At 33.7% G+C, this 25662-nt stretch overlaps 1 protein-coding gene across 1 annotated transcript in view; it reads right to left on the bottom strand.

The window, feature by feature from the left end:
- The window catches only part of LOC146003648 (dorsal-ventral patterning tolloid-like protein 1), a 596739-nt gene that overhangs the window by 216988 nt on the left and 354089 nt on the right, over positions 1-25662 (bottom strand). The window lies entirely within an intron of this gene.

Genomic DNA, 25662 nt, shown 5'->3' with positions numbered 1-25662 from the left:
ATTTTGAGTTCAGCGTTTTCGTAGCAAGGGCGGTGTAAGATAATTTTACTCGTACAGCACGAATAACAGTTAAGAGAGGATTCAATAAGGTCCTTATTGATTGATTTGATTTATTTTACTTTGCTTTTCTGCCACTTTTGTCTAATCGCGAAGATGAGGATGGTCGATGAAATTGATGAAGAGACACTTACAAACACCCATGCCAGGGCCGCCGACTTGTCAAAATTATTGGGGGGGGGCCTCTGATCACTGAAATAAATTAATGAATGACTCACTCTCTCCCTTTTTAAAGTTTTGATCTCAGTGTTCGGAATCACGTAAAAGCCCATGAATTCCTCAAAAATATCAAAATTTTTATTCACAGTTCTAATGCAGAATATTAATATTGTCCACGAATGGATATTTCACAAGTTTCGTCAACCATAATAGCAAAATATTCCAGACTTTTAATATCTGCTACCACGGAGCGCAAAACAGATCTCCCTAATATATCAATGATCTCATTCTGAATGTCATGTTAGAGCCATTTGTAGCCCAAAAGTCTCATCCACTACCCTAGTTCATGCACATCGTCTTTTGAAACTCTTTTTAGTAAAAATTTTAACAATACTCATAATTACATACTTAGTATATAGTAATAAGTCATGTGTTTTGCTGTCTCTGGTCATAGCCCCGCCTAAAGTTGATGGTTTAGCGGTCTCAGCCCCCCAAATTGATGGTCTAGAACATTTCAAATGTGTATTTAAAGTTAAGTTCATGTGGCACAATTCAGAGTAAACTTTACAAAAGAAACAAAATAATACATTAGATCCTCTAAAACAAAATTATTTGGGGGGCTCTGCCCCCACATCGTTAACATTGGGGGGGCTCGAGTCCCCCCCAAGCCCCATGGAGTCGGCGCCTATGACCCATTCCCAGGGCTGGGATTCGAACCAGAGGCCCCTGATGACGAAGCGCACTGTGCTATACAGCCCTTATATTCGATTGTTGTGCAAAAGTGTGTGTTCCGTGAGTGTTCTTTAATGTCGCTCTCGAAACATAGCACCAGTAGTACAGGCACCAAGGGTGAAATAATACGTTCACAGGACAGAAATCTTATTTTGAAAGTGTATTCTTAACTTCAATGAATTGGCGTCGGAAGAAGTGCGTGCTGAAACAGTGTTTTCTCAGAACTTCTTTCAGGTACGAGTTTCTATTTGATATGATATTATAATTCTGTGTAGAAATATTCACTATATTATTTCACTGTACTCAAATATAATGTGCATGTATATATACGTATAAAAAATAGGAATATTGGACACAGCATATTCTCTGTTTCCCTTCAGCTTTGGCAACAGCGCAATAACACTGTCTGCGTATGAACTGAACTCATGTTCCTTCTAAAAGCGTACGCCGTATAATTAACGCGTACAGTTCATACACACTTTAAGAAAGAATGCATTGACTAATATACAGATAAAACACTTTTCACGAGTGAACAAGAAGCATTTCTTTGTCAATATCCTGTACAGAAAATACTCTTTCGGCACTGCTCTTCGATTCTGCACTCTTCAAGCACGTTTTGTTGGTGTAATAAAAGAACACGTACAGTTTATTGACAAAAACACCCTACATATAACCCCCCTTTTTTTCAATGAATAATAAAGTGTGTATCATCATAATTACTCACTCATCATATTCATTAAGTTACAATTCCTTCTTAACTTTATACCTGTTTGTGGTTTTGTTAATGTATCTGCAATCATGTCGTCTGAAGCACAGTACTTAAAAGTTACTTCACCTTTATAATACAGATCACGAACAAAATGATATTTTACATCAATATGTTTAGTTCTCAAACTAACCCTTTCATTTTTAATTAGTTTGATACAACTTTGATTATCTTCATTTATGATAATTGGATAATCACATTTTTTATCCATATCATTTAACACATATTTTATCCATTTTGCTTCCTTACATGCTTCTGCAATTGCCACATACTCAGATTCAGTGGAAGATAATGAAACATAAGATTGTTTTCTACAAGCCCAGCTTATCATACCTCCCTTATACATAAATACATAACCACTGTTTGATTTTCTAGTTGACACATCCCCAGCCCAATCAGCATCTGCGTAACCTAACAAATAATCATTTTCAAATTCAAATTTGTTTCCTAATTTTAACTTATATGATTGAGTTCCCTTTAAATAACGAAAAATTCTTTTAACTTCAATCCAATCAGCTTTAGTAGGACAACTGACCTTCTGACTCAAAATTGACACACTTGCCGATATGTCTGGTCTAGTATTTATACTTATGTACAGTGTCTCTCAAAAGTTTTAGGACAACGACATTTTAAAATAGGCAACCCAATTTACACAAGGCGTTGGTGGGTTGTGTGTAGAGTTAGGCTCAATTTCAGGGTTGCCACTTGCACAATAGATATTTATAAAATACGGGAAAGGAATAAAAATAAGTAATATTGTAAAAAATTATTAAAAATATCACTATTATATCGCAAGTGACAAAATTCTTTCTGAAAGAAAAAAAAATAGGTTTTCTAGTATTTCATCGCTGACGAGTCTACAGAAAGGAAAGGAGGTGAGAGAAAACGAAAGGTGACAAAGGAGAGGAGAAAGAGAAAGCGAAAGGAGAAGAGGTAAAGTAGAGGAGAGAAGAAAGAGAGGATAGACGAGGAGAGGAGATGTAGTGAAAAGAATGAAAAAAGATTCTAGGAGAGATGAGGAAAATGGAGCAAAGAAGAGAGAAGAGGAGACGAGAAGAGGGGAGTGGAGTGTAAAGTAAAGGAGAGAAAATGAGAAGAACGAAAAGAAGAGGAGAAGAGTGCAGTGGAGTCGGAAATCTAAGACAGGAGAGGAGATACGTACGAGGAGTGGAGATGAGTGGGATGGAGATAAGATGCGAGAAAAGTAGGGAAGGCGATATGAGATAAAAGCAGAGCAGAAGGAGAGGAGAGAAGAAGGAGAATGAGAAGAGAAGAACAGAAGGGACTGAAGAGAAGAGGTAGTTGCAGAAAATATCGTCTCAGCGTCAAGAATTGATGCAGTGGTCAAATTATCGACATAAAACATTCAATAACATTTTGAAATGTATTGGAGAATGTATTAGATTGGTTCGAAATGCCTTTTGGCTTAATTCAGAGCAAGGTAAAATCTTCCATGTAAGATGTTTGATTTTACCTGCGATTATACCACTAAAAACATGAATGTAATTTGAATGTTTATAAGAATTATCCCATTTTTGTCCACTTCTCGGTTCGTTGAAATGGAGATTTTGTAATTTAATATTTCCCCTCCCCCCCCATCGTTAATTCCAAACTGAATCATTCCGTTTCACACGGCGTGGACAATGAACACAATGGGATTGGTCTAAAACTTACGAAAATTTTCTGCCACCGGAAGGATTTGAACCTACGACCATCATATTTACAGTCCTGAACGGTAAACACTATCCTACAAGCTTTCGCTCCTGAAAGTAAGTAGAAGGAGCTGACCAATGTGAAATGTAGATGCAAAACTCCTCCTACATATAATGTGCAAAGAATACTTGTTTGTAACAAAGAAAACGAAAGTAGTACGACTCGGCGAAAACATTTAATGGAGAATTGCACATGATGAAAACTTTTCATTCGATATTTGCGGAGGTATCCTTGCATTGAACTCGAGTGGGAAAAGAGGTAAAATTAGTATGTCCTGAATTGCCACAAATATAAATAGTTATTTCATTAATATTTGTCAATGTCTTTGAAGCAGTACAAAATTATCGTTAGAGTATCGCATTTAACGATCTTATACATGAAAATATCCCTTTGAATGTGTGTCAATTCATATATTTGTTTAATGTTTTTATATAAATTCCATATGCAGAACAATGTAGCCACTATACACTGCTATTACAAAAAAATGTTACCATGCTCTTGTTTATAATAAAAGGATAATTAAAGAAAACACCTAGTATGGAGGATCGAACCTGGGACCGTAATCAATTCTTTCAAGAATTCTAACCGATACACTACGCTGTTTGTTTCCCTTGGAGCAACAGTTCTTAATTAGTTTGTCTCGTGAATATTGTAAACGTTATCCTGCAAAGAGAAGTTCAATACTCTGATATAGCTCTGTACTTCTAGAATTACTCTATACACATGCATTTGAAATTTAACTCTGAATTTATTTCTTCATTGTTAGCATATCTAAGCTTATGAATATACTTTATTTGTAATTTTATAACGGTTACATGAACATCTACGAAATAGTTCCTTATAATAAACTCCGGTTGACCAATTTGCCAATATAAACAAATGGGATACAGATTGTCTTCGAAGTTACATTGTTAAAAAGGAGCGGATAAACGTATTAATACTATCCCAATACTTATTCAATAAGATTTCTTGTTTGTCAGAAATTATGACTTAAACTATTGCATGTTGAGCTAGTGTCCACCTAGCCGCCTCTGATGAAATCTATCATTCTTCAGAATCTCTTTCAAATTCGACTCTGGTCACTTGTAACTTGCTGGGTGCAGACACTGTTTTGCGATAAGTAGCGGCCTTGAATAGCGTGAGTGAGTCACTTTTAACGCGAGCAAGCTACGCTACCAAGCTTGTCTGCCTTTGAAAACCAAGTCATTTTTTTTTCAGCGTTTCCGAACGCGATTGCTATTGTAGAAGTATATATTATCTCAAAAGAGCACGAAAGGAAATTTGACCAATATTCTCCCGTCGTTTAAAACCAAATATTATCTATTAAACCAAAAGTTCACGATTGTCAATAAACCTATCTGAGCATAAGGTGGATGTAAATAATAAATTTAATAGAAAGATTCTCCAAAATTTATCTCCCACTGTCTACGTCAGGCCAGTACCCAGGAGGGGGGGGGGACCATGGGCGCCATGGCCCCCTCGAACCCTGAAAAAATATTTAAATGTGAACCTATCAATACTTACGAAAATAACATCGTCGATTTTAGAAATGTGTAAAAATTTCAATTTTGTTCTTACATAAATAAATCTGTTTCTTGCGCAAAAGTCTTCAGGCTTCAATATTGGGTAGTTTTAGTTTTATAATCATTGATACAAGACTACCAGACGTCCGATTCAGTGATTTAGTCAGGACAGTGCGTTACTTTCAATCCCTGTCCTGACTTTTTCGAACTGCAATCGTGATGCGAGAATGTCTCTTTATTATTGCTTTTTCTTAACTCACAATTAGACATGTTCTTTATTTTAATAATAATTACCAGTACGCAACATTTAATTTATAAATATATATATATTATTTTCTAAACATAAAATTATCATGACTTTTCATTGGCGCTCGCACTATTTGAACTATTTTGTAATATATATCTCTCTCTCTTTCTCTCTCTCTCTCTCTCTCTCTCTCTCTCTCTCTCTCTCTCTTATATATATAATAATAATATCCTTTGCGCAACAGCCCCTCTCTTATATTTGGGTCTGGCTCCTCACTCAAAGAAATCCTACATATGGGCTTGGTCAACGTCAATGACAGAAATGCAAGCAATATTATAATTTATTTTTAACCCAATTAAAGGCATGTGGAAGAATTTAAAAGAAATAGGAAAGAGCAGAACGACTGTTACTCTACTTTAAAAATTGTTGTTCTTCGAGGAAGAAAAATAAGAAGTATTTACTCCAGCACTTTAACACATTGTCCCACGAGTCTCTTTTGACTAATACTGTCAAATGTGAAGTGATTTTATGAATAAAATTTTCCACCTGTTTACGTGTAACGTTGCGCAGATTTGGTAGTTCGCAAACGGTGTAATTATTTCGTGTTACCTTACGCAACAGCAACTACATTTCATAAGACTGTTCTAAACACGACACTTGCGTCAGAAAACAAGCATTTCGTCTGTTGCAGTATCACAGGAAAAGAATATCTCCCTGCAATGTTCAAGCCTCTAGATATTTTCCATTAATAATGTCTTATCACAATAATAAGTTCGAAGAAATAACTCGCATTTTCGCAACTACCAATATTCTCGTTTTTCTTCATCACTTCGAAAATTATTTCTCGAAGATATCTGCTATACTACAAGAAAGAAATTCAAAATTAAAGTAAAAGTTCAACTACATGTGCCCAACGACATTTACAATATTGGAGGGAGAGAATTCTTAAAAATTGTTGTTTCAATCGAATGTAAGGGCGTGGTGTAGTGGTTAGAGTTCTCGATTGGGCTGCTAGCGGTCCAGGTTCGATCCTCCATACTAGGTGTTTTCTTTAATTATCCTTTTATTATAAACAAGAGCATGGTAACATTATTTGTAATAGCAGTGTATAGTGGCTACATTGTTCTGCATATTGAATTTATAAAAAATTAACAAATAAATGAATTGACACATATTCAAAGGATATTTTCATGTATAAGATCGTTAAATGCGATACTCTAACGATAATTGTGTACTGCTTCAAAGACATTGACAAATATTAATGAAATAACTATTTATATTTGTGGCAATTCAGGACATACTAATTTTACCTCTTTTCCCACTCGAGTTCAATGCAAGGATACCTCCGCAAATATCGAATGAAAATTTTTCATCATGCGCAATTCTCCATTAAATGTTTTCGACGAGTCGTACTACCTTCGTTTCCTTTGTTACAAACAAGTATTCTTTGCACATTATGCGTAGGAGGAGTTTTGCATCTACATTTCACATTGGTCAGCTCCTTCTACTTACTTTCAGGAGCGAAAGCTTGTAGGATAGTGTTTACCGTTCAGGACTGTAAATATGATGGTCGTAGGTTCAAATCCTTCCGGTGGCAGAAAATTTTCGTAAGTTTTAGACCAATCCCATTGTGTTCATTGTCCACGCCGTGTGAAACGGAATGATTCAGTTTGGAATTAACGATGGGGGGGAGGGGAAATATTAAATTACAAAATCTCCATTTCAACGAACCGAGAAGTGGACAAAAATGGGATAATTCTTATAAACATTCAAATTACATTCATGTTTTTAGTGGTATAATCGCAGGTAAAATCAAACATCTTACATGGAAGATTTTACCTTGCTCTGAATTAAGCCAAAAGGCATTTCGAACCAATCTAATACATTCTCCAATACATTTCAAAATATTATTGAATGTTTTATGTCGATAATTTGACCACTGCATCAATTCTTGACGCTGAGACGATATTTTCTGCAACTACCTCTTCTCTTCAGTCCCTTCTGTTCTTCTCTTCTCATTCTCCTTCTTCTCTCCTCTCCTTCTGCTCTGCTTTTATCTCATATCGCCTTCCCTACTTTTCTCGCATCTTATCTCCATCCCACTCATCTCCACTCCTCGTACGTATCTCCTCTCCTGTCTTAGATTTCCGACTCCACTGCACTCCTCTCCTCTTCTTTTCGTTCTTCTCATTTTCCCTCCTTTACTTTACACTCCACTCCCCTCTTCGCGTCTCCTCTTCTCTCTTCTTTGCTCCATTTTCCTCATCTCTTCTAGAATCTTTTTCCATTCTCTTCACTACATCTCCTCTCCTCGTCTATCCTCTCTTTCTTCTCTCCTCTACTTTACCTCTTCTTCTTTCGCTTTCCCTTTCTCCTCTTCTTTGTCACCTTTCGTTTTTTCTCACCTCCTTTCCTTTCTGTAGACTCGTCAGCGATGAAATACTAGGAAACCTATTTTTTTTCTTTCAGAAAGAATTTTGTCACTTGCGATATAATAGTGATATTTTTAATAATTTTTTTCAATATTACTTATTTTTATTCCTTTCCCGTATTTTATAAATATCTATTGTGCAAGTGGCAACCCTGAAATTGAGCCTAACTCTACACGCAACCCTCCAACGCCTTGTGTAAATTGGGTTGCCTATTTTAAAATGTCGTTGTCCTAAAACTTTTGAGAGACACTGTACAATAATGCTCCAATAGCTTGTCTGTATTGCTCATTACTTGGTAATGGTTCAGAAGTTTCTGCATATTTAATGTATCCAGGATCCATTGGAATTTTTGATGACTTTGCATCTTCCAATCCAAATTGTTTGATTAACTTTCCTATGTAATTACTTTGATGAAGAGCAAAAATTCCATCCTTACTTCTCTCAACTTGAATTCCCAGATAACAATTAATATCACCAAGACAATTAATCTGAAATTTCTTTGACATTAACACTGCTACATCATTAATTAAATCAACATTTGTACATGCAATCACAAGATCATCTACATACATTAGAATATAGATCATATTCCCATCAACTGATTTTGTATAAAGACACGGATCTGCCTCACCTCTTTTGAAACCATTGTTAACCAAAAATTCATCAATTTTATTATACCATGATCTTGCGGCTTGTTTTAACCCATATATGCTTTTCTTCAATCTGCATACATATTCTTCTTTTCCAGGTTGATGATATCCCTCAGGTTGTTTCATGTATATTTCTTCATCTAAATCACCATACAAAAATGCTGTCTTTACATCAAAATGCTTGACTGCCATGTTCATTTGTCCTGCAACTGTTAAAAGAACTCTGAATGTTGCTTGTTTTCCAACTGGTGCAAACACTAAATCGTAATCATCACCATAGATTTGTGAATATCCTTGAGCAACTAGTCTGGCTTTGTAACGAGTAACTTTTCCTTGTGCATCTTCTTTAATGGTATACACCCATTTACTACCAATTACATTTCTTCCATTTACTGGTTGAACTAGTTCCCAAGTTTTATTTTCTTTTAATGAGTTCATTTCTTCATTCATTGCCATCTCCCATTTATTATTATCAGGTCCTGTAACTGCCTCTTCAAAAGATGTTGGTAACTTTCTTTCCACAATGACCTTTTGTAGATATCTAGCTGGTAATTGTCCTTTTGTTGTACGAGTAGATTTTCTGATAACATCTGTTGTCCTTTTCTTTACTTTGATATCTGTATGTTCATCAGTTTTTGAATCACAAATTAGTTCTGAATCACTCTTCACTTCCTTTTTACCAAAATGTGAATGCATTTCTGGTTCCTCTCCAAGAATGTCCACGGATAATTCACAATCAGTATTATGATTAGATTCAGATTTTTGGATAGGTTTCAAAGTTGAAATTACATGACTTGAGTTTTCAATAAATTTACAGTCTCTGCTTATGTAAATCTTATCAGATGTCATATCTAGTAACCTATATCCTTTATATCCTTCATATCCAACTAAGACAAGTTTCTTTCCTTTAACGTCCATCTTGTGTCGATGACTTAGAATCATAGCATATCCAACACTGCCAAACACTTTCACATGACCCATGTATGGTTGCTTTCCGTACCATTTTTCATATGGAGTAGTCTCTAATATCTTTGTGGGTAACCTGTTCTGTAAGTAATTTGCTGTATTTATAGCTTCACCCCAGTACTTCTTGTGCATGCCAGCATCAATTATCATGCAACGAGCCATTTCAACTAAGCTTCTGTTTTTCCTTTCCGCAACGCCGTTCTGTTGTGGGGTATATGGTACTGTAGTTTGATGTTCTATTCCTTCCCTTTTGAAGAAATCTTTCAATTGTAATGACATATACTCTCCTCCATTATCAGTCCTGATTACTTTAGGTTTTCTTTTAAATTTGTTTTTTACATACTGTACAAATTCCTGTAACTTATCTTCAACTTCACTCTTTTTCTTCATTAGATATACCATAGTAAACCTACTAAAATCATCTATAAATGTAAGTATATATTTGTTCCCACTAGGAGTTTCAACGTCCATCGGACCACATACATCTGAATGCACTATATCTAATAATTCCTTTGATTTTTCAGTTTTCAATTTTGGAAATGATTTACGAGAAATTTTACCTTGAATACATTCCTCACAAACTTTAGTTACATTACATGCATCAATATCAACACCTTTAACTAAATTTCCTTTACCAAGATTTTTAACAATTGTTGCATCTCTGTGTCCTAACCTACGATGCCAAAGATGAATACTATGAGGTTTAAATAATAAAGGTGAACTATACAAGAAACTTCAGGAGCCCAAAATGAGTTTACTAAATCTTGTATGAGGTTACAACCACCAAAATGAATGTTCCTCGCCTCAGTATTGATAAAGATTTCGCGCAATAAGTAGCGAGTTGTGACTCCCAATGTCAAGGCGTGCTGTGAACAGAAACTTAATCTTCAAACATGTTAGAAATCTATTCAATTTGCAATTTCTTAAAAAAAATAATATTCAGTCAATATAAACTAACTAACAATACTTCTAAAATTATGTTTTCACAAATAAGCCAGAAATCAAACTTTCGAACAATTATATATTCTTCACAATTTAAGAAACTTATATTTGGAATGCATGGCCATGCCTACGAGTACATTTACATTGCCTTTTCTTTTATACAATGCTCTTAGAAGTAAGATACAAATGTAACAAGCCTTGACAATACTAATGGCAAGCTTAGGTGGCCATATTTGTATATTTTAAAAGTTCTATCTTCTTAATCAAATATGCTCTTTGTAAGATATATTGTATGTTGACAGAAAAGTCCAGCCTCCCTTACCTGGGACTGGCTTTTAAAAATATATATCTGGTTTCTAAAATTTCTATGTCTAAAGATCACTACACCACATCTGCTATGAAGATCTTTCGGTATCAAGTGATTTCACTGTTCTTTCAACAACTGGTATTCCGTTTTTTGTCCATAATGAAGTTTAATTTGGATTTATTACAGCCTAAAATCCATTTTTTGGCCCCGACGCTTAACTTGTCGTCTTTTTGGAAGCCATTTTTTATTCCGAAGCCGTGAACCAGGTATCCTTCACTGTCAAGTTGTGATAAGGACACACAGACTATTCAATCACTACTTTTTTGTACATCACGAATGTACCTTCAGATAAAAACTGCTGTAAACTTATTTTACAAGTTCAAATATGTAATAAAATTATGTTTCATACAATTTTAAGACATTTTTGTATTATTTACTATCTCAATTGAATATATTTTGTATGTTTATTGTCCTTATATTATTGTGATATTTTCGATCTTACCACAAAGTGATTTAGCAACACTGCAAAATAGCCATGAACTAAGATCAATCACTATTAAGCATTTTTCTTTGACAAATTTCATCAAAATGTTAAATTAACTAAAAATTGTGCCCTTTTTTATTGCAAATGTATGGAAAACCCTGTGAAACAAATGTGAGTACTTATTAGCAAAGAAATATTAACAAATACAAGAATTACTGCCACAAAATTTTCCGTTCTTTGCAATGCTTACAAGGGAGCATTAAAATAAATAAAATATGTGACCATATTTTAATTTTGAATAACTTTTAAAATATATCTCCGAAAATGATGACATTTCGTAATCTGTGGTAATTTATTATGGGTAATTTAATGAAATAAAAGCCCCCATTGAAAAATGAAGATTTAAATTTCCAATCTTAGCATATTTAATGACCATATAACAGTGCCTCTGAATGGACTCGTTATATTTGGCGCGCAACAGGGCGAACCCACGCAAAAATTAAGTTTAAGACTAACTAATTTACTTATACATTTAAAGAAAATGTTGTGTATACTAAACATGTATTAGCAATGAATTTAAGCTCGACGAAATAAAATAATAATTCGTGAACAATTTTATGATAACATCCTAAAGAGATAACACTTTATATATAATGTGTGTGTCTTGAATAGAAAATTGCTTGACCATTATCATTTGTAGTGTGCTGTTGCACATGTTAAAATAAACATTAATCTGACTTACATATCGTTATCCAAAATAATAAGAACATTCAGTCATGTATTAAATTACAATAATCAAGATAATATAAATATGCAACTGCCATTTTGGTTTCCAATACACATGAATGATAGTGAACAAAATATCATACAAGTACATACAATGAATACCAAATCAAATAAATAATAATATTTTTAATATATGACAGGCAACACAATTATATTGAGTGCCAAAAAATTATTTTGAAAAATATGTGTGAAACCCTTATAAAGTTCCATATGTATGTAAACAACATTAGAGTTCTAATGTGTACCACTATTTGTATCAACTGATGAAAACTAATTATGGCTATAATACCATCTTATTCATGAAGCATAAATTATATTAATACCAAAAGTTAAAATTTCAACATGTTATCATCTAAAGAATAAATAAGATTGTATGATAAAAATTACACATTTTAAGCTAAAAATATGAATAGAGTTTGTGCCTGCACACAAGGCAACTAGTTTATGTATAATAAAGTTATTACATATCCATAAATACAAAAATGTTACTATCGTAACGAACAATAAATTAAGTTACTTATCAATCCAGTAATGTGTGTATTTACACTTAACATTATTTCATGGAACCTGTTGCAAATTACAAACATCTGCAATATTGTATCAGTCAATCCACTCAGGATATATTATTTATTGAGTGTCTTAAATAATTTGTTTTAACACACAAGAGTATGTTTGTAAAACATATGAGATTTTGAAAAGTGTGTTGTTTGAATTTAAGTTCAAAGTCATTTATAATCATATTATTTAATATCATTCTTAGGAATGTCCTATGATTATTAAATGTGAAATTAAATTGCCATAAACAAGTAAGTTAAATGAAACGGCAATAATCACTACACCAATCAGTATCCTGTCTTTACATAATATATGATAATGTGCCATGTTTAACATGCATACACATACATATTTACATATCAATAATGATAATATGTCACATCTCAACCTGACCAGTCATATTAGATTTTTCTTATAGCTTGTCATATCATTAAAACTATATTCAAAATTCAAGAATAATGTCAGTTTGTAAGGAAACTAATCAACATTGGCATAATCTCGGAAATAAAGTCATTGACTTTAATGTTAATTAAACCATGAAATGCATTTTTGTTGTGTTAGTTCCGCAAAGACATAGCTTATCTCAAAAATTTATTTCTTGGTACCTGCTTGTTAAAAATGTACCTAAAAACAATTGATGTAAGTTAACATGCGATTAACCATCACGGAGGTGCTTTAACAGTATGTTAACTTAAATTTGTATTTTACCTCGTTTAACTGGGTAATGTTTCTTTAATCCAGTAACATGTTAGTTTAATCAATATGTAATTCTTGCTAACTCTTGAGCATTGAATTCATAACAATTATTGTCATAGGTGAATAGCAGAATAAAATATTCCTTACTATCAACTTACGTTTATCATTATGACCTAAAATTGAAATTATACCATTTTTTGACTTGTGCATCATAAATTTAACACATAATACTTATATATAAATGTTCCTTGACTTTATAGTGTCACGGCAGGAACTATCTCTGCCCTTGGTGAACACATCTTAAAAGTCTTCATGCAACTTTGGCATGTCCTAGGAGAAAAAAAAAACTATACGAGTGACAAGCTTGGATCATCACTTGGATCTCTGTGCTTTTTGTCAACTACATATATATTGGAGTGTATGATTCTCATCATGGAATCACAGTACACTAAAATGCTACACAAGCAATAATAATAATTTTATTGTTACCATTGTCAACTGTACCCACACATATTTTGTGTCATATACTTGCACCTGCAGATATGTGCGTTGGGATTTCTTTTTTAACTGCAGTGCAGACTGGATTCACAATGTACCCATTGGGATTTTAGTTTACCATGCAATGCATACTTAAAAATACAATGTACCCATAGGGATTTTAGTTTAAAATGCAATGCACTTAAAAATACAATGTACCCATAGGGATTTTAGTTTAACGTGCAATGCATGCTTAAAAATATATATTATGTATCCTTACACACTTGTTACCAGTATTCAGCACCAGCAAATATGTGCTTTGGGACTACTATTCAGCCAGTACACTTTACGAACAAGTAGCATTCTGGTTATACTTGGTATAACATGTTATGTTCAGTTATTGTATTAAAGTCATATTAGGTGCATAGTCTACTAACATTCAACATGTCAGAGCTATAAGTCACTTCCAGTAAACATGAATTAAATTTCTTCAAGTGCTTGTTTATGAATTGAGAAAGGAAAATTGTAAACAAAGAAAATAATTATTTTGGATGAAAATTAATTTCTACAGAAAGATCAACATTAATTTTCTTGACCTTAGGAAGAAGAAAAAACTTTTCTTTACCCTAATCATCGTGTATATGGTGTAGGTCCATACGCACAAAATATTGTCAAATATTCTAAAATAAACTAAATTGAAGAATGAGTGTTCTGTGGTCATCTAGAACATCAGTTTAGAATAAACTCATCCAATTATCTTTGTAGTATGGATATATGTGAAAATGAATTATGTATTAAAATATATTTTAAGTTAAGAAGAAGAAAAGTACTGCGGTCTAATATACCTCCCTAGACCGACAGTCTAGTAGAAACTCCCATCCACCACCCTTTCTGTGCATATTGTAGGATTTACGAGAGTACCTTTGTCACCTACATACGAGCAAAGGCCACTATCTAGTTTTCCTGAAAATTAGAAATAATTTCATCACCTCGATTAATATGTACTTTATTATCAGCGTTCACCTTGCTAGTGCTAACGGAATGTACCGTGGCTTCAACTGTACTTCTGTTGGCATTGTGAACAATGTTGTCATGCCTAAATTTACATACCGACATGCTGGCTAAAAACTGAATAACTTTATTCATCCCTGCATTGTTCCAATGAACCATATCCAATCTATTGTGTGCTGGATCACCAAAGAATTTTACATAGAGACTTTCATCTACCCTACCATTATCCTGAAAAAATAGAGGTGCAATATTATAAACTTTGACAGTATCATCATTATGTAATGTCATTAAATAAGTATTAAATCTGTCCCAAGTTTTCCATATTGGTTCATCTTCCGATGCCACAAACCTTGCTACCGGAGGCAAAGTGAGAATGATTATTTTCCTAGTCTTAGTTTTTAGTAAATTAAGAAGCCTTGTAAAAGATCCTATCATCTGTTCTAGTGATTTCCTTCTTAGCAAATCATTGGTGCCAATTAACAAAATAAGCTTATCATTTACTTTGGCTCCACCTTCAACACGTTGGCGAAGATTGTCAATCATTTGTCCAGAAACGCATAAACCTATGTATCTGGAACCTCCTGTCTCTTTAGAATATCTATAACCTAGCATATTTTGTGCTAACCTAAGGAGTAAACTGTCTCCTACTAATTGGGCATCATCTAACATTGGAACTAGGTTTCTAAAGCCACCATTGTTAAAATGAGTATCACTCCTATATTTACTATTATACTCTGTACTCAATTGAGGAGGATTTGCAACATCACTGCTTCTGTCACCTCCATTGACACAAGCAGTTAAGCGTTTTCCTGCTGTGAATACACCTTACTACTAGGATTGACTCGCCTAAAGTTACGTGTAAATGTCCTAGCATTATTAACAGGCATACTAAAATTTCTTTTATCTTTACCAGTTGCAACATTCTGTTTAGTTAGACAGTTAGATTCTTCACTGTTATCACATTTGCTACTAACTGAAACAGTAGCAACTCTTGCCTTAAAATTTCGGTTTTTTGCATCAAAGTTGTTTTCACTAGTTCTTGGAGGATTAACCTTCAAGGATTCAAAATTTTCTATTACAAGCAAAATTTGTTGCAAGGAACTGATATTGTTAATTACGATATGTTCTCGTATCTTGTGTGGTAAAAGTGTGGCAATCTGTGCTATCAGATGTGCCTCCTCTGCATGAGGCTGTACGGATTTCAACGTTTTGTAGTTTTTATTTACATATTGTAGCAAATTACCGTGTGTTACATTTGAATAAGGACTACTGAGAACCTTGGACAACTTTACTGTCTTCCACCTATCGTTCTCGTAGTGAGACAAGAATGCTCTTTTAAATTCTGAGTATGTAGTTAAAGTGGTTTTGTTTTGCACATACCAACTACGCGCGCAATCGTTCAAAAGTTTTGGCAAGTAACGCATGTACTCAGATTCCTTTATATTATATAAATCTAGATTTTCTTCAACCTTTTCCATGAACTCAGATGGTGCAACATCTGTTGATATACCATCAAAGTGAGGGAAATGACGTAGCTCTTGAGGCTTGATAAAAGCACGTCTAATAGAATCATTTACTACTAATGAAGGGTCAACTTCAGTATGTGTAACGCCACATACAGGCTCGGAACACACTTTTACTTCATTTACTTCTTTATTGTTATCATTAAGTGCATCACCATTCTGTTTACGACGCTTATACTTCCTATGATCTAACTTGTGTCTACTATAAGGCATACTGTTTGAATGTTTAACACCAACACCATCCGAATCAACAAGTCCGGAGGCTTCGGAATCAGAGTTTACAACAACTTCTGGTTTCTTTTTTATGTTCCTTGAAGGACTGACATGAATACTACCAAAAGATGAGTCAGTATTCACTGCTTTATCTTCAAACTGAGGAACATGCAAAGATTTGTTCATGATATGCGAAGTCATAGGTATTTCACTACTAACAATATTCCTATCGTGCATTAAACTTAACTTAGAATGTTTACATACGGGTGACGGAATATCCTCTACCACAGACAAAATTCCTGTTTTTATTTTTGATAACGCCTCATTAATCGTAGTCTCTAATGAAGATTTATTTACCTCTGACAACTCTTGCTTTACGGGCGAGACAAAGGTGTGGTTTCTGGTTTCAACCTTTTTAGAGTGCCTTTCATCTGTGTCTACACTACCCATACCTTGCATAACATTCAGATAAGGATGAACATCATTGAGATAAACACCATCAATGTTTGTTTCATAACATGTTGGTGAGCATTGAACTCCTTGTGACCGTACACTTACATCTAGCATAACTAAATCATCACTATTCCTACCTTTCATTCTTGACCATTCCGTTTTCAACTGATCAATTGCTAATGTACATTGTCTAGTAGCAGAAATGCATTCATCCAATTGAGCATCAAAATGCTTTGTAAAGCTACCCATCCTTTCATCAACCTCATCACGTAACTTACAAACCCTACTTTCTAATTCATCATCCATTCTCTTTTCAAGATCACCAAAATCATGCTCTACTTTCTCTGTGCGTAACATGCACTCATTTCTGAATTGAACTATGTCAACCTTCAAAGACTTTATGTCATTTGAATGAGCTGTGTCAGAAGCATTTATTTGCTCCTGCATTTTGGCTATGCTCACACATTGAGATGCCAAAGTTTCAGAGTGTTCCCTTAATTTGGAATCTACGTCACTGTGCATATTCTTGACCATACTTGCGAGGTCAGCCAATGTGATTTCATTTTCCATGATCAAATGCTTTATGTTAAACCAGAAATCTCACAAATGACAAAATAATATGTTAAGTGAATGTGCACAACTTACCTGACATTAGCAGCACAACTGAGTCCTCATAATCTAGTATGAGGTTTAAATAATAAAGGTGAACTATACAAGAAACTTCAGGAGCCCAAAATGAGTTTACTAAATCTTGTATGAGGTTACAACCACCAAAATGAATGTTCCTCGCCTCAGTATTGATAAAGATTTCGCGCAATAAGTAGCGAGTTGTGACTCCCAATGTCAAGGCGTGCTGTGAACAGAAACTTAATCTTCAAACATGTTAGAAATCTATTCAATTTGCAATTTCTTAAAAAAAATAATATTCAGTCAATATAAACTAACTAACAATACTTCTAAAATTATGTTTTCACAAATAAGCCAGAAATCAAACTTTCGAACAATTATATATTCTTCACAATTTAAGAAACTTATATTTGGAATGCATGGCCATGCCTACGAGTACATTTACATTGCCTTTTCTTTTATACAATGCTCTTAGAAGTAAGATACAAATGTAACAAGCCTTGACAATACTAATGGCAAGCTTAGGTGGCCATATTTGTATATTTTAAAAGTTCTATCTTCTTAATCAAATATGCTCTTTGTAAGATATATTGTATGTTGACAGAAAAGTCCAGCCTCCCTTACCTGGGTCTGGCTTTTAAAAATATATATCTGGTTTCTAAAATTTCTATGTCTAAAGATCACTACACCACATCTGCTATGAAGATCTTTCGGTATCAAGTGATTTCACTGTTCTTTCAACAACTGGTATTCCGTTTTTTGTCCATAATGAAGTTTAATTTGGATTTATTACAGCCTAAAATCCATTTTTTGGCCCCGACGCTTAACTTGTCGTCTTTTTGGAAGCCATTTTTTATTCCGAAGCCGTGAACCAGGTATCCTTCACTGTCAAGTTGTGATAAGGACACACAGACTATTCAATCACTACTTTTTTGTACATCACGAATGTACCTTCAGATAAAAACTGCTGTAAACTTATTTTACAAGTTCAAATATGTAATAAAATTATGTTTCATACAATTTTAAGACATTTTTGTATTATTTACTATCTCAATTGAATATATTTTGTATGTTTATTGTCCTTATATTATTGTGATATTTTCGATCTTACCACAAAGTGATTTAGCAACACTGCAAAATAGCCATGAACTAAGATCAATCACTATTAAGCATTTTTCTTTGACAAATTTCATCAAAATGTTAAATTAACTAAAAATTGTGCCCTTTTTTATTGCAAATGTATGGAAAACCCTGTGAAACAAATGTGAGTACTTATTAGCAAAGAAATATTAACAAATACAAGAATTACTGCCACAAAATTTTCCGTTCTTTGCAATGCTTACAAGGGAGCATTAAAATAAATAAAATATGTGACCATATTTTAATTTTGAATAACTTTTAAAATATATCTCCGAAAATGATGACATTTCGTAATCTGTGGTAATTTATTATGGGTAATTTAATGAAATAAAAGCCCCCATTGAAAAATGAAGATTTAAATTTCCAATCTTAGCATATTTAATGACCATATAACAGTGCCTCTGAATGGACTCGTTATAATACATTTCCTGTCATTTTCATGACTTACTTTGTGCAATTGATTTACAGATTCTACATTTGAAATAGTATTCAACTTATATAAATTATTTGTCAGATCTGCTGATGCAACAGTTTTTCCATCTTTACTAATGATACATGTGTTATTGTGAAATTCAACATTTAAACCTTTTTCAGTAAGACATTTCACTGATAGTAAACTACCATGCAACTCAGGTACATACAACACAGATTTTACTAATACATTCTGTATACCTTTATCATGTATACATTGTATTACACCTTCACCCATTCCTTGTGATTTCAAACAACTTCCATCTGCAAGGTATATTTCATTTGCTATACTTGGATTAAATGTGGCAAAAAATTCCTTGTCACTGGTCATATGACATGTGGCTGCTGAATCAATGTACCATTTGTCTCTACCTGTACCTTTTTCACTTGCTTCAAAACACAGAAAATGAACATTATCACAATCAGAACCACTTTCATCATATCTTTTTTCACTTTCTTCAACGTTACTCACCTGGTTTGCTTTATACACAATTTTCCTTTTATGTGCCTTGTACTTAAAACAATCACGTTTAAAGTGACCTGGCTTTTTACAAAAAAAACAGACACTTTTCACATTATCGGATTTCACTTTAAGAGCACTTTCTGAATAAACACCACTGTCAGTTTTGGCTTCCTTTCTTCTCTTATATTCATGTATGAGCTTCCCTTTCACCATTTCTAAAGTTAGGTCTTCTTCCGGTCTCGTCTCCAGTGCAGTAATATATCGTCTCGTAACTGTCCGGCAGGCTACACAACAACATTGCTACTTGCAAATGTTCCGCTAAATTTTCACCAAAAGCTGCAAGTTGATCCACAATATCCAACATTGCATTAATGTGCTGCTCCATGTCGCCATTTTCACTAAGCTGTAAGCGGCACAATTTCTTCAATAAATACACTTTAGTTGTGAGACTTGATTTTTCATGATACCGTTTCAAAGAATCCCAATATCCTTTTGCTGTTTCCTGCTTTCTTACATGAACGAGTTGATCATCTTCCAGCAAAAGTCCAATGGTGGCCCTAGCTTTTCCGTCTTTTTTCTTCCATTCCTCGTCCGGTTCTTTTGGCTGCACACCCGTCACTACATCCAACAATTCTTCCTTTAGAAGTAGTAACTCCAATTTGTACTTCCACGTTTGATAGTTCCTGTTATTTAACTTCTGTATAGTCGATTTCACCGACTCCATTTTCACAGTCCGTATTCAAACATGAACAGACGCACTTCCTCAGTAGAAGGGAAAATACTTTAGAGCTGTTTTCATCGATTATCTGTCATTTTTAATTATGATTAATGTTTTTTTATTCATTATCGAGGGGTGACGCTATTGTTATTTAATCTAGCGCCACGTGGCGACACGTGTCGGGGGTGGAGGAGGAGATGAGTCATCGATGACTCATGCACACGTGTGAGTTTGAAATTAATGGTTTTCCATTAGTGCACAAAAGATACTATTATGTATTCCGTTTTTGACCTAAGCTAACCTTTTGTTGTATATTATATATGCGTTTCTGCCGGATATGAGTCACAGATGATTTATACAGACGTTGGAGTTTGGAATTAATGGTTTCTCCATTAAGGTACAAAAGACACTATTATGGAGTTCGTTTTCGGACTATTCTAACACTATTGTTGTATATTATATATGCGTTTCTGCCGGATATGAGTCATGGGTGCTTTATGCACACGTGGGAACTTGGAATTAATGGTTTTTCCATTAATGTACAAAAGACATTTTCGGCCATTTTGGCGTCGGTGGTGAGTCATATTTGGTATAATTAAGGATCCGGATTTACCCGTATTCAACCGGTGCTGACGCGTTCGATCGGAGGTAGAAGATATTATAACACATGTTCGCTTTAAAGGCGAAGAAATTGAACGATGTATCCTATATGCAAACGAAGAATGCGAGCAGAAGATATGTTATTAATATTAACCTGTTACGGAAGAACCTGTTATGTGGTTGCATTCATCGGCACCCCCAAACCGCGCGCGTTCATGGATACGCGTGGGGGAAAAAAGGGTCGCCATTGTTACGGCCCCCTTCGCTTGGTCTTCTTCCGAAGTTGAATGGAAGTCAAGTGTCGCCAAATTTTTACACACGAGTATTGATTTTCTTTTAGGTTCCAATTTTATTTGGTGGAAGTAATCTACGCGGTATTTCTGCCGTCTTTTGTAACATTGCAAAGACTATTTGACCAAAACCGTAACGAATTTGGCTGAACTAGGAACATTCAGTTCCAGTATCTACAAGTTAAAGTGGATGCCAGCCACTATTTGCCCTTATTTCGGGGTTGCGAACCACGGACCATTTGATTATTGCCTTATATACATCAGGATTCACGTAAAATTGACCAGATGTTTTTACTGTTAGGGACAATATTTCGCATTTTTGTGTATTTTTACTCAGAAAACGCTATTTGAACGATTCAAGCAAGAGTTCGCATGGCAATTTAGACACACAAACTGTGTTTCTTCAACTTTAGCTGAAATTTAGGTTGTTTTTTACTCTATTATCACAATTTCTTCTATTCAGGCAACATTTTTTATTAAATTTTGGACTCACAAAGACATTTTTCAACTTTTAACTTGTTATTTTAAAAGTTTATTTCCATTTTTTACTCTAATATCACAATTTCTTCTATTCAGGCAACATTTTTTATTAAATTTTGGACTCACAAAGACATTTTTCAACTTTTAACTTGCTATTTTAAAAGTTTATTTCCATTTTTACTCTAATATCACAATTTCATCTATTCTGGCAGGAGTGTTTATTCCAGTTTAGACTTGCAAAGATAATTTTTTCAACTTCTTTTATTAATTTTTCTATTTATTGCCTTTTGTATCTTATATTTATTAATTCTTAACTTTGAGTTTTGTTCTTTATTTAAAAAATTTCTCTAATCACTAAGGAAGAAGTACTTTTAAGTAAAACTGTACCCACAAACTTTATTATTACTATTATTATTAGTATTATTATTATTGTTGTTGTTTTTGTTTTGATGTAGTTGTTGAATCTTGTTGTTGTTGTTAGGGTTTATTGACTTCCACTATGCTATTTTTGGTTTGCTTCGTAGGAAAGTTTGCTTATTTTAGAGTTTCCTAGGTATTTTCTTACTGTTAGGGTAGGTAAAGTTTCCTAAATATATGAGTAGGGTTCCATATATTCTTGTTCTTGCATGTTTTTCATATGATGTGATCACCACAACTCTCCAAGGGCTTTTACTGCATGTTTCCATTTTTATTGAGGCTTAGTGATTCCTAGAGCCACTTTATGCATGAGAGAAAGCTTGAAAATTTTGATCTCAGATAGCCGTCAACCTTATGTCAGAGTATTTTCGAGTATATTTTAGTCTTATTATGGCCCACTAGAATATCACGGCTTGTTTTTTTTTTAAGTATGTTGCGCAGTTATTGTATTTTTGCTTTTGCTTTCTAGATAAACTGTATGAAATGTTTAATATTTGTACTTTTTGCACTTATAAGAGGCCAAACTTTTACTGTAACTAAAATTATTATGTCTCTAGGCACTGAAACCCCTTTACCAAGAGTACTATAACTGCATGTTTATTAATATTGTTTCTTTCATCCCTCAAATATATCAATTTAACAATATAATGACTAATCACAGGACAAGTCGATGTTAGCAGATGACTACGTGGCTCTTAAGTCCACCTGCCAAACTTTTCTTACCATGCTATTTACCCTTATAGTCTTTTATTCGGGGTACGTTTCAAGTACTATTGAATTTTTGAGTGTTTGATTAACACCAGGGGTTATTTGTATCTGTTATGCTTTATTATTTGAGGCTTCTTTTTTTATTCTACAATCACTATATGTCCCTGAGAACTAAATTTCCACTGACTGAAGCTTAAAGCTTACGCTCTGCAGCATGTTGAATGGTTAAGCACTGGTCAATATGAATTTTACAGAGGCTAGTAGGAGGCATAGGAACACACGCCAGAGCATTATTAGCGTGCAAGAAGCACTTTCAGGGAGTACTACGAGGAAACGAAGTTGATTTTTTTGAGTGCTTTACCACTTACACAGCCAATATTTGCTATTTCAAGTAACTACATGTACCAGAACATTTTACAGCCCAACACTAACTAGACTTCAATTTATACTATATTAGGGGCTAAATGTAGCAAGAACACTGATTGTACATATTTTTGAGAATCCAACTATATCAGGATTTTTTCTATGTAAGTATATTTTTATTGATTACTAACTTTAACAGACCAATCAGGAAGACAACAAAATTCACTAAACTTAGTACTATAGTGTAGGTGATTGCATGAAAAGTAGAAATTATAACATCCACAAGATTTCGCTTTTTTTGCTTTTGTGACTAATCGTGACGCGGAGGATGAATGGATGGCCAAAAATCTTAAGGACTGGATGTATTTTACCACTACAGACGCCTATGTAGAAACACTAGAGTACTGTTAGCTTTCAAAATTGAGGATATACTGTACTGTTTCTTAAATATTTTGTACTTGGCACGTTACAGTTATATCCATTTCAGGACAAATATTGCTAAAACTCTCAAATTTACTGGTACAAGTTGATATTTCTGCTATCAGAGGAATTAACAACCCTATTTTACAAACAAATGGTATTGTTTACACTTTATTTACTTCAATCTGAGACTAATATTTTACAGTAATTGAATCATTCAGCCCTAGTCAATACTTTACTGCATCAGAAAGTTTGTTATTAATCTAATAAGTATGCTATTTTGGGATATTCTAATGCAAACGTTGTTTAATTCACTGGTTATAATGCAAACTTTTGCACAAATTCGATATATTCACTACCTTCAAACCAAACAATTGTACTTATTTAGCGCATTTCATTTATATTTCTTGTAATTAACTTATGTTTCTTATAATTAACAAACTAAACTAATTACTTTGGCATGTTAAAAACCTTATTTTTTACTATTTCCTATTCTATCAGGTTCTATATTGCTGTTTTTATCAATTATGTAAGACCACACTCTGGTAAATGCCTATATATTCTCTTTTATACACACGCACGCACGCTACACACACACACACACACACACACACATACATTTACACACTTATACGAACATACATCTGACGTTTTTCAATATTTTGCTATGAAGTTTGCATCCACGCTATTCAAACAAGGGCAGGCAATGTAGTATTTATGAGTATTAGTAATCCCAAAGTGGTGTTTTTGGTGTCCAAGTTCAGATGAGAGTCTGCTATGTGCCTTTTGCAGGGGATTGCATGTGAAGTGTATGCATATTGAGCATTATTGAGTGTGTAGGCTTCCAAGTTTTGCTGTTATTTTCCTATAATTCTGCGAGACTGTAGAGAGTTCTCCCTTTTCAACCAGTTTTCTTTCATTGATTGGATACTTTTTGGGAACTTAGCAGTTTTTTATGTTATGAAGCAGATTGTTGTAGAATATTTTGCATGGTCTTTTGTGATATTGAGTGCCTGCTGTAACGGAAGTAAGTATCTTTCCTTCTTGTGTTGATGTTCTCGTGTAGGTTTCCTATTTTCGGTCAAGTTGCAGTAGGGAACTTAACAGTTTTTTATGTTATGAAGCAGATTGTTGTAGAATATTTTGCATGGTCTTTTGTGATATTGAGTGGGTGCTGTAATGGTAGTAAGTATCTTTCCTTTTTGTGTTGATGTTCTTGTGTAGGTTTCCTATTTTCTGTCAAGTTGCAGTACTTAGAATAATCGCTATTGTCTTATTGATCTACGAAGCTCCTTTGAATAATCATTTGCATGTGACCCTATACTCCACGCTGTACTTTGTTCTGGGAGCTATCTTTTGAAGCCTTGGCATTCTGCTAGTACAGCATTATTATCGTAGGGGTAAATTAGTTCGTGAAAATATGTATTTTTCTGATTAACTATAATCGCTTAGTTGTTCTAGCAGGTATAAGTAGTTACTGCTGATGTTGTTAATTTTCTATTCGCAGGGGCTATGTATGATGTAGCGTATTTGTGTTGGCTGTCCCTTTTATTCCTATGTTGTTGAGTTTCTCCATAAGCATGTCCTGTTTTACTCTATTCTAGGCCTTGTTGCTGCTAGATATCTGAGGTATGTTGCTGGTTCATATCTGAGCTAGCTTGTTTGACTATCTATTATTTTTGCTATGGCTGTGGCTATTGATGTCCCTTTCTGAATTCCATGTTGGTTTCTGTTTATCCTTGTTGCTGCTTGTTATCTGAGTTAGGTTGTTTGACTTCAGGACTATCCTTTTTTAACTTTATTGTTGATTGCTGTTTTGTTTATTTCCTTATTTGTTTTTATTTGTTTACTGAATCTATTTGTTTTGTGTCTTGTAATATTATTTACTATAGTAACAAAATTATTTTCCTTCCATCCCACATTTATTATTCTGAGCAACAGAACTTCTCCTTCTTTCCTATATATTTGATTATTTCTGGAGTAAAGTACATTTTTTTCAAAGTGAATGTTTTAAAAGTACAATTTTTCAAAGTGAATGTTTTAAAAGTACAATTTTTACAAAGTTAATGTTTTAAAAGTACAATTTTTACAAAGTGAATGTTTTAAAAGTACAATTTTTACAAAGTTAATGTTTTAAAAATACTATTCTTTCAAAGTTAATAATTTAAGAGTACAATTCTTCTGCTATTTGAACTTTTGTACAATTTTGTTATTTTTGTTAAAATAAATATGTTAGTTGATATAAAATTACAGTACATTTTCAGGAATTTATA

The sequence above is a fragment of the Lepisma saccharinum genome, chromosome 20 (assembly GCF_977018435.1).
Source record: "Lepisma saccharinum chromosome 20, izLepSacc3.1, whole genome shotgun sequence".
Classification (NCBI taxonomy): domain Eukaryota; kingdom Metazoa; phylum Arthropoda; class Insecta; order Zygentoma; family Lepismatidae; genus Lepisma; species Lepisma saccharinum.
The sequence above is the reverse complement of the archived record's forward strand: the minus strand, read 5'-3'. Positions and strand labels throughout refer to the sequence as shown.